The following is a 15,008-nucleotide window of genomic DNA, read 5'->3' on the forward strand; positions in this document are numbered from 1 at the left end:
TAAATGCATAGACAACATATTTCATCCTTTCTGGAACACTTGCAATTCATTCAATGATTAGACCTTATGTGGAGCAACCTTAAATTTCTTCAAAACTTGCAATTCGTTGAATGATTAGACCTTACATGGAGCAACCTAATGGGTCATTTTTCTTTTATACTAGTCCAAAGCGACATTCTGTTGGTTCATCAGATCAACCATGGACAAGGGCAAGTATCGATTGTTGGCATCTATGCACACGCTGCAAAAGAACTACTTCAACTGTAGACATTCGTTAGCTTTTGTTACATTTATATGGCTGTAAGACATGGGCGTAGTATTAAAAAACTATAACTATATTATTACTTAATTTAAATAATATTTATTTTAAATCCAACCTAGGACAGTGTACAAATATAATTTGAAATTTGTCTTTGCTTTAGATAGTAGAATAACTGATGAATCATAAACAATTTTTCCTGAATGTTATTGTGATCAGAAATAATTACAAAATAACGTACAATTTTCAGAAATCAGCAGCCAGACACTTTCTTTATGTATTTGAGGCTATCATTAGTTTCTCATACCAATGTTGTAAGTCTAAATGGCTCATTTGGTATTTTTGTGAGTTAAGTACTCTATCCAAGCTTATGTAAAAGTCTTTCAGTTACTTTCCATCTTCCACTTTGCATTCTGAAGAGGAGACGGCTACTATTTGGGGTGACTGGAAGAACATTTTGTTAAACTGCTGACCAAACATTGTATCAGACTTCACTCATTGCTCAAATTTCATGGAATTAGGAACCTTGCTTAGGTTAGCTGGAGTTTTTTCACTCTTTTAAAATTGGACTTTTTTTTTGCTTACTTTTAATAGTTCTCTTCGAACAGATCACATTGATATCTCATTTCATGTTTATAGATGATGCAGCATGTGAACTTCAAAAAAAAGTCAGTTCTAGTCATAATTTTGTTTATGACTTTTGACAAATCTTAAAATATGTGTTTTTCTTTGCTTCTATATCGAATGGATTTAATTTACAAATATTGATATTCTTTTAAATATATTATCTTTAAATTGTTTAATGAGAATTTCATATATCATATTTACTTAAAATATTAAATAATTATTTTATTTTTTATTTGAAAGAGTTTTAAAAAATAATCATTTTAAATACATCAAGTAAATTTTAATATTATATAACATTAATTTTAAAATTGTGTTTTGCTTGCTTTTGTAGTAGGTGTGGGTTCTTTCCACCAAATATTACTTGAAAAGCTACGATTCCAACCAAATTCGATCCATGTTGGAGTCTAGAATGACATTTATTTTTCCATTTTCATGTCCATACCTAACACATTTCATTGGCAAAGTATGAGTTGCAAAATGGTGTAAAAAGTTTCTCACTAAAATGATAACACATTTTACTTTTAAAAAGACTGAAAAATCATAAAAATTGTTGTTTTGGGTGGTGTAAAAGCGAAGACACACAAATAGTAGAGGAATCTGCACTAGATATGACCATCATGAAGATATTGGTAATTGATCATTATCACTAAAAAAAGAAAAAAAATAGCACATTTTGCTTTAAATTTCTAATGTCGAGGAGTAAATTGCTCCTTTTATGTCAATTTCCTTACTTCTAGGAATAAACTGCCGCCATCTAGTCTTCCTTTACACCCGTCGGATCATGTGTCCAGTCTTCGATGAGCTCTAATCATGAGCTGAGAGGTTGACCTCCTTCTAAGACTAGTAATTCTTCTGGTTGTGAATGGAATTTTAGACATCCCTTTATTCCTTTGACCTTGTCTTTAGTTGGTGTCAACAATATCCATATGTTGTGTACGCTCAATTGATAAAAATAAATTTTAGTATCTTAACAGACCTCATGATAGAAGCTATGGAGATGGATCATAGTGTAATAGACACTTGAGAACTACCCAATTGGCATATTTCCATCCAATAGATTTTAATTGTTTTGTTGAAAGTTGGGTGGAGTCTTCGTTATTAAAGTTGGCTGCAGTTGGGGTCAGAAAAAGTAAATTGAGGGCATAGATTTTGGACATGGGGGAAAAATCTTTCATCTAACATGAATAAGGCAAAATAGTGGTATAGGAATTGATCTTTTTTCCATGGTTTATGGCTTGTTTAAATCACCAAGCAGTAATTTATGCACATTTCTACTATTAGCAATACCAAAGATGAAAGCATGCATGGAGTAGATATACTAGGCATCAATATAGGAGTAAGATATTAGAATGAGAACATCATGGAGTATTCTGTATTATTGTGGCAAGTATAACTTCTTGCTGAGAAAGTGCAACTGATTCATCGTAGTATCTTAGGTGTTCTTAACGTTTTTGTAATTCTAGAGGCACAGACGTTGGTCCCATATCTTGGCAACTGGAAATCATTGTGCTCATTGTCCTCTAGACCTCCTAGGCTCATGCGTTTCAATTTGTAGCATTCAGTGTCTTCTAACTGTCTTTGGAACTGTTAGCAGAAAAGCTTTTCTACACTTGTTCATATTAGGTCTTAACTCATTATATTTGGCATTCCTTGTGCAAAGTTAGAGCCTGTAGCGTTTCACTCTCTTTGACATTTAGTTTTAAGGTAGGATTAAATATAAAATTGATCAAAAACATTGATCATCATAGCAAACGTTATATGCACAGTTAATGTTTTGTTTAATATTTTAGAATTTTTATGTATTTCTGTTCAAATTCCTACTGTCAAAATCTCGATAATTAGCTAGACTGAACCAGACTAAAAATAACCAAAAAAGTAAATAACAAATCGAGTTGCAACGAGTAAGTAGAGGGAAGAATGTTTTCCATCGCTGCAAGACGAAGCCCCTATAATATCAAGGACAACGAGAACTCGGCCCTTATTCTTCATCCTAATAGCATCCCGTTCCGGCTTAAACATCACATTTTGCTAAACCTAATTCTTACCCTAGTATGCAATATTTGTTTATCTCTAGTCACATTCTGAAGAATACAACCTTAGTCATTTCCTCATAATCTCAATTCAATTAATTGGTGTGATGCAATGCAAAACTTTAGCTCTGACAGGTGCTGATTTTGGATAGCTGATTTTGGATCGCTGAATTTGAACTGATATTGCTGCACTTTTACGAGCTACTATGGTATCTTCCCACTGGAGAAATTCTTAAAGAGTTCAACTCTCATAGACTTTGTGTGGTTATGATGCTGAGGCTTATTGAGACTAATATGACTTTGAAGTGAGGGCTATATGAACTACATGCACTTCAAAGTTGACGAAGATAGAGCTCGCCAAGCTTTTCAATTTTCCAATCATCATGTAGATATAGCTATCTAAGATGGCCACAACTCCTGTCAATAACTGCAGCTTTTCAAAATTTGTCATTGGAATTTGTATTAAGAACTGGTTTTCAAAAAAAAGAAATGAAGGAGGATTACATGTTCATATTTTATCATATTTTATTTTTAGACTAGCGGTCTGATAAATTATAAAAAGTAAATTGGTTTTCAATATTGCTTTTGAATTTTAAAAGAACTTTGTTGTTTAAGAAATATAAAACCTCTCCACAATTAATAATTCTTTTCAAATATATAAATCCAAAAATAGATTAACATAGATAAAAAAATATATTCATAAAAATTTATTTTTTCTTACTAAATTACTAATATAATTTCTTCTCATAAATATTTGTTGATGCCGAAATCTAGACATACATGAATGTAAAATACATCATATTGTTAATAATTTTAACTACTTCATAGTCAACATTTGTGAATTTTTTTTTAAAAGTCATTAAAAATCATTATAATATTTACATAATAATAAGATAATTAAACATATTCAAACAAAAAATATTTCTCCATCAAATTATTAACATAACAATTAAATCAATTAATCAAATTTAAATTCAATAACTTAATATGATGAAATTTATTAACAATATACGTTAAATATAAAAGATGGATTCATATCAATCACTTAAATTTCCACTACTATGACCAACTACATACTAAATGTAAATTTCTACTTTTACTAGTTAAATTAATCATCTTTTCTAATTTCTTCACAATTTGTTGAACTACAATTTAGCTTTCAAATTCGAAAGAAAACTAATAGTTAATGTAGTTAAGATTTTATAAAAATCTTGATGAAGAAGGAGATTCATTCTAAAAATCTATTTCCATTCACAACTATAGACTATTTAGAAATAAGCATCTTTTGATATAATTACTAGGTGTTGCTTATGACAATGACCAATTCTACAATTTTAAATCACCCTAACCAATGAACAAATGACCAAGTCAGAAGTTTCCCTGCATGGAAATGCACTTGGACAAGACATTCGGCTATCGTTAATTTGATGAGCCACTTTTTTAAACAAAAACTAAGCTTCCTTGTTGCAGTCTGCTCTTGCAAATATATGAAATCTTTTTTTGTATTCAAATACAAATTAGGCAGGGACTCTAGCTCCCTCTGAGCCCTTGTTTACCATTGAAAATATAAATTATTTATTCCCAATCTTCTTTGGGAACTGTACATTGACCGTTCTCACACTAAATGATGAGATTCAATTATCAAATATGCAACAAAATGTCTAATCTTTCGCTTATTACAACCCTTAATAATCTTTTTCATTGTGCTCCCTTTGCAGTATACATTTTTGACAAATTGTGCCTATTTTAATCAATTTGTGTTTTTACATGGTAGTCTAATTTTTTTCTCACGCATAATTTGTTATCTATTCAGATCTACATCTACGATGATGCATTTGCCATGTTTATTTTTTTAATACACTTTTACAACATAATTCCAAATATCCACATAACACGATGATATTAAAGTTTTTTATCCTAGGTTACTCTCCAACATGTATTGTCAATCTTGCACTACAAAGAATTGACTCAATTTTTTAAATTCAAATCTTTATTTATTCTCATAAATTCCTAGCCATTATGAGAAACTTGATAAAACATGGTACACATTTAGTGTGATTTATTGCTATGGATTAGTATTTAAATACATGTCAAGTGTATTTATTATCATCAATTATCAAGGTTAAAACCATTCTAGGAACATTTTTCTTTGGTGCATCAAAGGGAAACTATTATGTTTATCGAGTTGTTCTATGATACATAAATGGATAAAGTTTAGACTTTGATCACTTGCATGACTGAAGTATGTTCAATCAAAGATCTAGGAGAACTTGACCATTATGATTTAACAATTTCTCTTAAGTATTTTTGGATACTATTAACTCAATAGTCAACCAAAAGTAAAGATCGTGGAGATGTAGTTGTATCTGTTGGTGTAAATAATTATTCACTATTTACACTTACTTAAGTTTACTTAGGTTAATGCATTTTATTATTATTTATTTACTAGCCACCTAGGAGTATGTGCACTCTTGTGATTTTTCATGTTGACAACACAGGAGTCTGCACCTCTTTTATTCACATGGTGTCTACAACACTGGAGTTCACACCTCTTTTATGCACATGGTGTCTACAACACAAAAGTTAGCACACTAATTAAGCACATGGTGTCTACAACCTCATCATTCTTATCCACTCATCTAGAATGATGGATAAGGCATGTGCTTAGTTGTCATGATGCTTATCTTATCTCTTGGTTCTTTCTAGAGACATTCTAGGTACTTCTTGAGAGGCCTTTATATATAGGCACTCCTAGTGTGTTTGCACATCACATCATATACTGAACAGAGCAATGTATTAGGACATACTCTGATTAATTGATCATATCCATTTTTGGTCTATAGTTGTGCTTGTGTTTGAGTTCTTAGTTCCTGGGAGAATTTTGCCCTTAGGCAAATTCTTACATGGTATCAGAGCTATACCAAATTCTTACATGGTATCATAGCTATACCAAATTTTTACATAGTATTAGAGCTTGGAGATTTTCTCATCACATAGCCATTTGAGACCATTGATTACTTCAGCACCTTAGCCTGAGTTTGGAGTACTGCAAAAATTGGGAGTGTCTAGAGCCAGATCTAACCTCGCCATTATGTCTGGAACACTAACTCAGTGAAAATTGGCTATAAAGTTGCCTAACCTAGGCCAAAGTCGATTGTGAGGCAAAAAAATTTGCTAACCAGCACCCAAAGGACCGATTTGCAACATTGGTATGATCGTTTTAGATTTGTACATTTAATTTTCAATTCTGCATTTTTTTTCATCTGCATCTCTGCTATTATTTTCGGATCTGCATTATTTTCTGGAAATTTTTTGGCCATATAGCCATAGGAGAGATTTTTTACAGGTGAAGATTGAAGCTTGCTGGTGCAAATCAAATATTTGCATCACATTTAGAAGGTCAAAAAACCCCTAGATTGGATTTTGTTTCATCCATATCAGCCATCTGAGGCAAAATCTAGAGCCATTTGATTTTTGGAGGTGCGGCGGCGATTCAAAAAAAAATAACGGTAGCAGTGATTTTCAAACAGCAATATCTCCCTCATACGACCTCCTTTTTGCGAGCAATTTTTTTTGTTTTGGGTAGAATTTTGTGATCTACACATTGGTGCAGGTGGTTTGAGATCTTTGTTTCTAAATTTTTTTGTAACTCACAAATCTCAAATTTTGCCACTTAAATACTTAGTACAAGCTCATCTGGAATCCAAATCAGGTTCTATTTTTTTTAAAGTGCATATTTTTTTGTCTAATTTCCAGATCTGCAATCAGATTATATGTTCTATGGATAGAAATACTGCTTTCAGAAATACGCCCTAAATTGGCAAGTGGCTACCAAGTGCCTAAATCATACATTAGGGGGGGTTCTTTGATTCATTATTCTTTGATTCTTTGGGGGGTTCATTGATTGGTCCATCATGGAAGAGGAGTATTGTACCACATGTCGGCATGGCATTAGACCCAGGTTGACAAAAAGAAACTATCACACATGGAGTGATACACTCTTTGATCATCTTAGAAGAGAGCATAAGGAAATATTTCTTTATTTATGTTCCAACGACTTGATCAATGATGAATCACAGGAACTTGTTGGTAGACTAATCATTATCATTCTTACCAGTCTCTCTTCTTCTAATTATTATAAGCTGGTTGCCAAGATATGGCCACCACATGATTATTGGATGTATCTTTGGTAGAAGTATGGAGATCCAAACATTCCTCCATTCCCAGAAGATATCTTACCTCCAGTTGTTGTTGCATCCTCTTCAGATGAGATCACACCTCCAGCTCTTGTTGTTCCTACTGATCTTGTTCCAGCCACAGATGCTTCAGATTCAGTGTAGCTGGACCATTTATGTCCTCCTACTCTACCTTCATACGATGACTTCCTTTCAAACATTGCATAGTTGCTCATGGAGTCTCACATTGAAGATGTGGGAGACATTATTGATGGCATTCATCTTTTTTTTAGGCGAATACTTCATCCTTTGCCGTAGTGACAAATTCATGTACTTCAGCACAACAAGGTACACATGGTCTTCTAGTTCCAGGTGATGACTTCTTACTAGACATTTTAGCTCTATTTGTAGAATCACACACAACCGATTTGGAAGAATTCTTTGATGATCTACCGCTTCTCTTTGTTGCAGATGATCCTTCTACAGTTGTTGCGAGGATCCACTCTGACCCTCATGTCCATTCTCTACATGATCAGTCTTTTCGGGCTGATTTGATTGTGGATACTTATGTACAGAATCTGCAGCAGGTCTCTTTGACACTAAAGAAGACTATTGGTTTTTTGAAACAGGTTCTACATGACTCCTTGTTCGATCTACACTTCTTCCCAGTAGTTTTGGAGAAAGCCATCATCAGCATTGACACAGGGACACTTGAACAAGTTTCAAAGACACTGTTCATCTTAGAAATTCCTTCTCCACATAGGGGATGCATCTCACAGGTACCCTTGCCATTGTTTCTTCCAAAGGAGAGGAATGTCATTCAACGGTCATGGATCAACTTCTTCATTGGAGCATTTCTCACTGGTCAACATAATACCTTTAGGGGTGGGGGGGACTACCTCGTCTCCTTCTTCTCCTTTTTGGGAGGGACTTTTTCCTCTTAGGGGGTTTCGTCCTTCTCCATTTTTTTCTTGTATATACTGGATGTATGTCGTAATGGGGACTCCATCCATCCATGCATCACTTTTTATCTCTCTTTTTGGGGGAGGGTTTTTCCCATGAGGTTTTCCCTCTTTCTCTGCTTTATGAGAGACTGCATTTCATTATGTACATGGGTACCTAACATGACCTCGTAGTTGGGACCCATCATGCATTTCATCCTAGTTTTCATAAGCTTAAGGGCATTCTCCTAAGTTGCACTTAAGGGGGGGTGTTAGTGTAAATAATTATTCACTATTTACACTTACTTAAGTTTACTTAGGTATATGCATATGTTTTATTATTTATTTATTAGCCACCTAGGAGCATGTGCACTCTTGTGAGTTTTCATGTTGACAACACAGGAGTCTGCACCTTTTTTATGCACATGATGTCTACAACACAGGAGTTAACACACTAATTAAGCACATGGTGTCTACAACCTTGTCATTCTTATCCGCTCATCTAGAATGATGGATAAGGCATGTGCTTAGTTGTCATGATGCTTATCTTATCTCTTAGTTCTTTCTAGAGACATTCTAGGTGCTTCCTGAGAGATCTTTATATACAGGCACTCCTAGTGTGTTTGCACATCACATCATATATTGAAAAGAGCAATGTATTAGGACATACTCTGATTAATTGATCATATCCATTTTTGGTCTACAATTGTGCTTGTGTTTGAGTTCTTAGTTCCTGGGTGAATTTTTCCCTTAGGCAAATTCTTACACGGTATCAGAGCTATACCAAATTCTTATAGTATCAATCCACAATCTAAAATTTTATTGTCAAAAGTTGCAAATCGGCTCTACATGTCAAGATAGTCGTATAATTAACAAAATAAACCTATTAGATTCTACAACAAGCAAGAACGAAGCTAGATATTGACTTTCAAGTCATAAATCACATGCAACTCCACTTAATAGGTAATAAAAAATGGTAGAATGAAGAGAAATTAAAATAAGAGATTAGTGAAGGTGAGAAGAGAGTGTTGCGTATATAGAAAGAATAAGGGCACATACATCAAAGAGGTGTGTTAACTCCCACTTCTTATAAAAGGTGGGAGGTTTGACCTACTTGTTAAATGCCAAGACATGCATAATCTCCAAAGGTGAAGACAAGAAAGGGATTATGAAGGAGACTTGTTAATTCAAAAGAGTGTGATAAATCCAAATATCACACAAAGTACTTAAGTAAAGACAAAATATCAAAATATTGATTATGAGATGTGACACAACAATCCAAAAGAACATGTGTGACTGAAATACCCATTTGTGTGCGAAAGAGAGAGTGATATCTAGCTGAACTATTTTTCCACATGTACTCATATCAACCACTCCTAACAATTCAAGTAAAATAATATTAATATGTGTAGGAAAAATAAGTGTCCTATAACATAAGGAAAATTTAAAAATTTACAGTAACACATCTCCCCCAAAAGAATATCTTAGATGATTGAAAAAGATGGGTTGCGACAAATGAATCCATGTTGGGTACTCATACATAGAAATTATCATGCCTTGAAAAGAAGAAGCCCACATAAGAAGAATAACCCCCTAATTAATTGAGAGACAAAATGCCCTACACCAAGTAGAGAAAGAAATGGACTAAGGAGACCCTCTTGAATTAGAAATCTTTTGTAGCATTGTAAAATCTTGCATATAGATGAACTTGCTTTTGGTGAAGATGTTTACAATTTGCTCTTAAGATCAATAATGTCTTCCCAGCTCAACTCTTAATATTGTAGCATACTAATAGAATTGATATAAATTTGAGAGAAATTGTATGTTATGACGTTATGGGACATAGTAAGAGGCGTTGTGTTAACTGGGACTGGCATTGTGAACCAAGGACCATTAGGGGTCTAGGTATCGAAGATATTAAAGCTTGTGACATTGCTATAGCTTCTAAATGTATTTTTAGGGCTCTTCATGGTTGCAAGTCGTGGAAATTTTTTAATTGGAAACGACCTTGTAAGGTCTTCTATTAAGAAGGGTAAGAAATGGAAGGATATTCCACTAATTGACATTATGATGGGTAATTTTAATTTGAAGATTTTTGGCTCAAGTGTGTTTGCCTCTTTCTAAAAGGTATGGTCTTAGGTAAGGTGTTTTCTTTCTTCTAAAGAGGCTATAGGGGGGCTCCTACTTATGTTGTTGTTCATAAATCTACTGATAGGGGGTGTGTCTGAACATTAAACCCTTGCTCTAACTCAAAGTTGCTCTGCAAAAAATTGGAATGAAAAAGGTATCTCCTTAAATGAAAATGTTTCATTTGATCATCAAATAGGGTTTTGGGATGAGATTAGCCCAAAATATGGGATCCCCCCTTATCAAAAGAAAACATAGTCTCTTATTGCTAAAGTTGTTGGATGTTTCTGACCTGGCAAAATTTTGAATTATGATTCTTTTATTAACTAGATATAATGAAAGGATGACTCTTCTTTCTTGGATATATAATTAAACATATATATATAAGATGTTGAAATATTATTGCTCTACTTTCAATTGAGTCAACCAATACTAGACCTTGATTAGTCTATCTCTAAGAGGCACTTTGTTTTTGACCTTTTTCTAGCACTCTCCAACTGAATCTAAGAAGTCTTGTTTTAGGTGGGTCCTCTTTTTTATTGTGAGTTTGTTCATAGTGTATGGTTTTTATTTCATGGCTCCCCTATTGTTTGGAATAGTCACCCAAGTCCTTCTTGGAGTGAGATTCTTGTTGGTTGTGTAGAGTCTTTTGATCTCAATATGAATCATTTTTGGTTTGTGTTATCCTATGAAATATTATGGTTTCTCTGGAAGGAAAGAAATGGAGATGTCTGTCAAAACAAAAGGAAGATACTTGTTGGGTTTAATTGTACAATCATACATTGCTCTTATGTCACAAGTTTCAACTATTTTGGAGATTTCTAAAGCTAGGGTCATGATCCTTGTGCGAGAGGGGTCTATCCAAATTCGTAAGGAGGATATCCGATATGTCCAATACTTCAATCAACATTTGGGCATGCTAGAACCAAATGATATTGATATGTTGAACCAATATAATAAAGATCTTCACCTTGTCTTTTGCTAGTGATCCTAGTATTGGCACTCATTAGAATGAGGAAAGCTTTGATTGTTGGTGATGTTACCAAACTGATGTTTTAATGCAAAAGTTCATGTTCAAATTGAATCAAGTTATAGAACAAGATTCCTGGGGTTGTTAAAGCTATGGACAATCATATAATGGTTATAAACTTTTTGTATATGTCACAGATTGTATATCGACATAAGTGTTAATTCTAAGCATAGACAAGCCATTTTGTAATTGTATCTAATGTTGACATGTATATGATGTTATAAGGTACAATGTGCAAATCTTCTAAGAGTGATATATTCTATAACGACCCAACTCTAAATGTACAAATCTTTTTTAACTACCTTAATAAAAACAAAGCTTTAAAAATGTGCTCAACTACTAGAGTCTTTCCCCTATAACTTTCCTGCGTTCTCTAGCAAAAATGTCTAATATGAAACACTCCAAATTTGGTTAAAGACAGTGAGCAAGGGAGCTATTTGTCTTGTCTAAGGTAGGGGTCCCATGGGAGGGGTTTGGGCTCTATTTTTGTGGATCGGGTGACCCCATGATAACATTTTAAGGGGGGCTAAAGGTTTATTTAGAATTGTTTCCTATAAAATAGGAGCCTCGACTTTTTAGCCCTCTCAGTTTAAGAGGATGAAAATGGGGTGGGGTTGGAATTAGCCCCACCAACTTAGGGAAGGATTTTGTCATTTGTCAAAAAACTCTTCAACTTCCCACCAAAATGAATTAATCTCTTTAATTTTAAAATTTATGAGACAACTAGATTCCTTTATTTTAGAAGCTGAGTTTTTAAAGAGGATTTAATTAAAAAAAATTCATGAGACCGCTTCCCTCTAAATATTCCTAAAAACTCTCAGCAGCCCCTGCTCTATTTTTAAGGAAGTGGGTGCCAATGGGACCCCAGCTAAAAGTAAACTCCAATCTTAAAAGTTATGACTGGGTGCTATATCTCTAGATTCGAGGACATGTTTGCATTGGATAATGTTGTGGTACTACTTGTACAGACCCATTGTATTCACAATTACCATTTGAATGGTATGCTACAGGAAGATGACTATACAACATTTCCAAGCTTTATCTTCAACACCGGAGTGGACGATCCCAATAAATCTAATGAAGAATCTGTTCACAACTAAGGAAGATGACTATACAACATTTCCAAGCTTTATCTTCAAAACTAGAGTGGACGATCCCAATAAATCTAATGACTTATGAGGAATCTGTTCACAACTAAAGAATTCTTGAGGCTATGATCTATTGATTATTTAATTTTAAATGCTCCTAATGGGTGAGTTAAAATGCTTAGAAAATATAGTTCTCAATGATGAAAGAAGTGAAGGGTAGATGTCACTAATTTGTACTTGATTAAGACATCGTTGGTTAAAAAATGGTTGACCATATCGAACAAAATGATAAAACCAACATCCGCTTTTATAATAAAAAGAAAGACAATATGTTAATGAAGAAGATGGACTAGTTGATTGATTGTAGGGCAGATTAATTCCATAGTTTATGTGATAAGGTCTGAGACTGAACTGTTATTTTTTTTCCCCTTCTGATTGAAATTCCCATCCTTCATCTTTCGTTGTAATACAATGAGCAGAATGAATATCAGAGAAAACCTTCTTCCTAAACCATTTCAAATAAGCCTTCACAAATTCCAAGTAACAAGAGCTTACAATAGGTTTTATTGGTCATGTCACCAATGAAAGCTCACTTTACGAAGCAGTTAACTGAATAATATATCTTGAGGCCCATGCAGATTGTGAATGAGAATGAAGATTGTTTAACATGATAATCCTACTGTAAAAGATCTACAAAATATATCATTTTTTTCAGATTTGAGCTCAGGTTTTGATTCAATAGCTCTGGTTTCGATTTAACTCCTTGAAAACAATTTGACAATTCATCAATGTACCAAAAATCAATGCATTTAGAAAACATAAAAGAGTAAACATCTGTCATATGACACTCAAAACTTTCAAATTTGAAATGTGAATCACACTGTAGTTCTTGTAAAATCTCAATGTGTAATCAACCTTCACCCTGCTTGCCATAATACACTTAATAATAACAAGATTCTAATATAATATATAGGAATTCCTATTCTATCATATCCACAATAGAAAACAGCGAAGAACTATTTGCCATTGAAACATCCAAGGAGTTTGTATCAGAAGAAAAAACCAAACAGCACAAATATCAAGTTTATTTTAATTTTCTAAAATAAATCCACATCAAAAGATCAAATGCTCATCACAAACATCAACATTCATAGACACCCATATAAATAATCACTGTTCATAATGATTTCCATGCAGTAAGGTCCTGTCATCAATCATACCATGGATTAAGATCCTAGGGTCATTTACTTCACTCACAGCCTTCTGCAGATGATTATATGATTTACTTAACCATAATATTTTTGAAATCCAAAGATTACTATGCGATTGTGGCTTCATTAATTTAAAAAATCAGATCAAATCTCAAAATAACTATATAATGCATTTAATGACCAGGTCTCAACCAGTATCCCTTGCACACCTTGTAATCTTAGTGCATGGTCTTCTGTAAGGATTGGCCTGTTTACCAGCACAGCTGTAATAAGATCTGCCCCTCCTACCGCATGGAACACTATCACGAACCAGAGCACCATAACTGATGTAACTCCTCCTCCTCCTCAGATTCCTCCTGTTAATTTCACTGTCCATCAACATCTCTTCCTCTGGAAAACAATCTCCAATCCTTCCATTGCACTTTGTAGAAAAAGTATTGAATGCATTCCATACATCCATCACTTTGTTCATATCATCTTGACTCCACATAAATCCATCAGTGCTCACCGTGGTCTCCATTGCAGACAAGAAAACAGCCAGCAGCAGGCCAGCTGCAAGAAGATTTGAAGCAGCCACCATCACTGAACAAATTCTTCAGAAGCAGAAACCCTAATTAGGTTACTTTTCTCACAAATGAGGGTATCGTATATCCTAAAGAAAACTATGAGAAAGAGAGTTATCCCCTGTTTTGAGACGACTAAGAGAAAGAGACTTATCCCCAGTTTGAAGTAGCCACCATTACTGAACAAATTGTTCAGAAGCAGAACCCCAGGTAGGTTATTTCATCTTGAAATGACGTTATGCATATCTTTAAGAAGTCCATGAGATAGAGATTTGCCCCCTGTTTTAAGTGGGCGTTTGATTAATTTGAAGGCATATGAATAGGAACAAACTCCATGTTTGGAGCCGTGATCATAACGGCATACCTATTTTGAAGTCGGAACCGTTACACAAACTTTAACAGCATTAAATGCGAATCCGTGGATTTGGACGGTCACTTATTTTGTAGATTGACCTTCAAATGCAGCAAGGCGCGGATTTGAGAAGCCCTGCTGTAGTTGTATGCTATTTTTTTGCATTTTTTTGCTGTAACGTAGATTTTCGACTTCTTTGTAGGTCATTGCGTACCTGTCCGCCATAGAATTTGCACCCATGTGTTTCCTCTGCGCCCTTTGTCTACACTCTATTTTGATACCCATGATTATTAATGGTTAACCCACAAATTCTATGGGTTGAACAATTTAGACTTCATATACCAACAATCTCTCCGGGGAAGTTCAACTGGGGCGACCATACTTCCTGTTTGATCTACATCAAAACCAGGCCTCCAAAAGAGGTGGCCAATTTCTGGTCAAAGAAATTCAAATTTAATTTAGAAATACTATTAAAATTTACATATATTTTAATTCACAATAAATCTTCTATTTATATGCATCTTTCAAAGAATATCAAAACACATCAAATTTATAAGTAGGAGATAATTCCACAGCAAGCTTTGGGTTTAACCATCGAGAAAACT

At 34.0% G+C, this 15,008-nt stretch overlaps 1 pseudogene; it reads right to left on the bottom strand.

The window, feature by feature from the left end:
* Positions 1 to 13,346: 13,346 nt before the first annotated feature.
* On the bottom strand, positions 13,347 to 14,807 carry LOC149567224 (protein RALF-like 19 pseudogene; annotated as a pseudogene).
* Positions 14,808 to 15,008: the final 201 nt, after the last annotated feature.

Source organism: Cupressus sempervirens, chromosome 3 (genome assembly GCF_028749045.1).
Source record: "Cupressus sempervirens isolate cs-2001-9-10 chromosome 3, ASM2874904v1, whole genome shotgun sequence".
NCBI lineage: Eukaryota > Viridiplantae > Streptophyta > Pinopsida > Cupressales > Cupressaceae > Cupressus > Cupressus sempervirens.